A 4,418-nucleotide genomic window follows, 5' to 3' on the forward strand; every position below is an offset into this window, starting at 1 on the left:
TGGTCGTCGCATATTTCGTTTATCATCGCTAAAATCTTTAGGTGAATGACAACCAAAGTGACTCACGTTTAAGATCAGTTTTTCGCCTGTGTTCTGTTTAATTTAATTTTTATCTTAATTACAGGTGGTAATACTTAAAGATCTTACGGTAATTTTAGAATACCGGATTCCATTTATTCTCTCAACCCGCTGTTCTCCGTGCGTCGATCTCGTTCGTTTCGCTTTACGGATGGCCGATTCTTTGCAGCCACGTGGTATTTGACGATAGGAATAATTAATACTCGACCAATATATAAGGTGTATACCAGTGTAATTGACCATCTAATAAATTCACGTGGGAAGATTCCTTCTCTTCTTTTTTTTTTTTTTTATCGGACTATGTGCCACGATACAAATTTATTATGTTACACAGCTTGGAATATCGTGCGCTTAAATGCATTCACGAATCACAAACATGCAATATCTTTCTTATGTTCTCGAGACGCGTGCTCGCTCGAGTCGCGATTGTTTCGCCGCTTTCGTCGGGGAGGACACAATCTTTACATTTATTATGGACAACGTACAATATCCGCTCGTCGATACTTATCCGGGGCGAGCGCGATTTTTAAAGGATTAATCGAGACGGAGAAAGTGGTGATCGACATCGAACGACTTGATCGCGATTACGAGAATATCCTGCGCAGCATCGACCGAAATTTCGGACTGCACCTTCAAATCACAATTAAAAGACATGTCCAATTTCTCAGGTATTTTATCAGCCATTGCATTTCACGTAAATTTACTATAATTCGGCATAAAAATTTACTGTGCCTGTCAATTTCAGAATGCTTGATGATACATTCCGAAAGATGCCGGCGTACTTCTTGGCCGAGACTGCTCGCGGATCCACTCGCTGTCCGTTCGTGATTGTAAGAAAATGACACACTACCGATGTTTTAATCGTAATGTTAACATCGAAGTACGATTTTCCTATCGGACTGTAGCCTCGTGATGCAACGTGTCACGAATAACGCAATTTCCTCGCGGAACATATATGGATATTTGTACGTGTGTGCACACGCGTGTAACAAGCTCCTCGCTTGAATTGGGGTGGTAAAGGAGGGATTTATTTTTTTTTTTACAGGGTTCAGCATGCTTCGTTCACATATATTACACAACATACGCATATAACAATAACATTAAAACCCTTTTAGGTGTGTTTTCGGACGTGGGAGAGAAAGAGCTATGGCGCGCTTATAATTATATTCGCAATACAACAGGATCGTACTTTGTGCGCGTGCGAAGGTCATATATTCATATGTATGTGTATTAGGTCGCGTGTACGTGTGTCTATGGTGAGACACTATGTGTTTTTCGGTGTGCGGATCGATCTTGCCTGGACCAAAGTGACTCCAAGCAAGCAAGTGATGAGTGGTGAGGTCGAGGGTGAAAATTGTACACGGTCGTCCTTAACTTTCGGTCACCGTATCCTCCTCAGTTAATGTCATGCATAATACTTCCTGTCTCTATTCCAGATTCTTTCATCGGTTTCTTTTTTTTTTTTTCAGCATTACGATGTTAAACCGAGGAGGATATGCGTCTGTCGGTGACACGTGTGCCTGCGCGTGCATGCAGGAGGTTCGATGAAATCTATAATTAAACGTCAGTCAATTGTCCGTAGTCACTAAAGTAGTCGTCTTGTCTTTAAGACTGAAGGAATGGCTTTAAAAAGAAGCAACGGCTTCTTGAAGAGGGGAAGCGAATTGATGATGGGAGACGAGACAACGCGTTAGAAGTAATTCTCGGTTGCAAATCGAATTCAATCTTCTTTTTTGAACATAAGCCATGTAACGCAAGTCAAACTTAACTCGGTAAGTAAGGAAGAAGGCTTTTGGAGAAAATTATTTCTCCTCGTAAGTTACAGCTGCTTGTGGTGTGTTAAAGAGGTCCCATGACTTTACGCGCAGTGATATAATTTCTCAATCATTTTTTCATCGCGTGAGTGGAAACGAAGCGAAATATTCCGAAACATGACACGTTTGTTGACATTGTCTCATTCTTTCTCTCAAGAATGATGCGAAAGAAGATTTCGCACGAATCGTCCTATTAACGATCTTTAGTAGTTCTGCGAGAGAATTCGCAACCATATAGGGTTTTACAATCGACCCAGTGCTGGGCCATTACTGGTTGCTACAGTTCAGATACTAGCACAGTGTTGACTAAGTACTGGATGATAACTCGGGTCCAGTACCGGACAAACAATAGCCCAGTTATTTTAACCAAGCATTCGCCAGTAATGGCTCAGTACTGGCTGACAGAACTTTGGCCATCCTCCAACAGCCAGTTATTTGCCTGCAGTGAAGTCCAATACTGGTCGACAGAACCGTCAATTGACAGGGGTAGCATTGGTTTCGTTGTAATTGCTAGTGACCCTATATGGGTATCTAAATTTATTGTTTAGACCTTGCGATACCAATTGGATGAATTTCGCTATGCAGATATCTGTACACGGATATGAGAGACTCGTTTAACACACTTTTGCGCACTGCGATTTACTTATAGTACAACCGACGAGGCGTAGGAGAGATGCGCGATCTATCGTCGATCTCTACGTGTAATAATTGTGCGAATACTGGCTTTGTGTCCCATTAAGTCTCTCATGTAGACACATACAGAGAGACATCTCTAAATATACAGAGTGTCGCGCCCACCCTCGGAAGTTTCGCGCGGAAACCGCTAATACCAGGTGTTTACGCGGAAATCACGGCTTGTCTACGCGTACTGTATCCAAATCATACACACGTTGACACGATACAGATAGACATAGAGTAGAATATGAAGTGACGCAACAGGAAAATGAGAAATAAAGATGATTATTGTCTTATCCATCTATACTATTCGTTTACGATCCGTACAATTATTCTGTAGATTATTATATAATCTGATTGTATAAACGCATAGGCTAAATAGATAGGACGATGATCATCTTTATTTCTCACATTTTTCTATTAAATAAGGTTTATTATTATTAATATATGAGACACACAATCGGTATAGAATGAAAATTGAATTTCTTTAGAGTGTTGCTAATATCACGTGATAATACTACATAGTTATTTTTATTGTTTTCATTTATTTTTAGATTACGATTGATTTGGATACTTTACGCGCATCAATTAATCATTCCCGATTCTATACATCCGAAGTAAGAGGTGGAGAACTCGATGACATTACAAGTCGAGAGATTACAATGTGCATTTGTTTAATTTTATCCAATTTTACCAATGTTGAATTTCTAGGCTAGAAAAACGATAATCGGCATTACCGAGGTGTATTACTGCTATAGTGAAAAAATAGTTTCCTCACAAAAGTTAAAGAAAAATGGATCCGTGTGAAAGTATTTCGATTATTCGAATAAAAAATAGTTCTCGCTCGCTTTTCATCCCTTCGGAATTTAAAGAAATCTGTCTAGACGATACTCTAATCTCGCATGTGAATTGTGATGTAATATAAATTCATTACAGCTTATTGGGGATCTTAAGTTGTATTAAGACTAATATGCACTCTCAATAAGGATTATCCTTATTATTCTCTATATCTTTACGGTAATATTTTTCAAGTCGACAATTATAAACGAAACACAATCACCATGCATGAACGACATTTATATATCTGCATTTACGACAATTAATCTTTTAGGTGAGGACGTGTTGCGTTCCTCTTGCGCTTCATAGAACCAGGAAGGCTTGTTGTACCCAGCGATAGATTCACTTTTCACTGTCTATAAAGACGAATATCGGATGTCAGTTCAACGAAATTGCGACCTGATGGAATCTCATAGATTATAATTTTGTTTATAAAAAGAAGTGACTTATTCTGTACATATTCCTGGGTACAACATGTAGTCTTACGAAAGCGCGAGATACTTGCCGATGTCGCGGGCGGATATTATCGAATCCGCCGATCAGATTCTCGTTTCTTACGCACGCGCTATACTATCGGTTGCACAAAGTAAAAGGAAGATACGATGATGAACGTGGAAGAATGGGGGTGATTGGGCACGTCGCGAACCATTCGTCAGAGGCCGAAATTTTATCCTCCGGAATGATTTCCCAAATTCGAAATTGGAGGCACAACGCATCATTTGCCTTCGATCACGCACCCCACACTCTTCGTTATCCACCAGACGCGAAACCAGAAGTGTACTTTCGTCGAATTTTGCTGTCGACGCCGGCAAACGCGCTGTGTTGTCTCTCGCTTGGGAGTAGCGTCTTCTGTCGAGTTTCAAAAAATAAAATTGTCCGCACTGGTTTCTTTTTTTTCCTTTGCTTTTTTTCGCTTTTTTTTTTCTTTTTTTTCCATTTTGTTCGCACGTTATACATATTCGTCGTCTCCTCGTTTCATCCGCGAGGTCGACGACACCGCAGCTCTTCGACGGA

This window comes from Cyphomyrmex costatus, unplaced genomic scaffold, assembly GCF_001594065.2.
Source record: "Cyphomyrmex costatus isolate MS0001 unplaced genomic scaffold, Ccosl1.0 scaffold196, whole genome shotgun sequence".
NCBI lineage: Eukaryota > Metazoa > Arthropoda > Insecta > Hymenoptera > Formicidae > Cyphomyrmex > Cyphomyrmex costatus.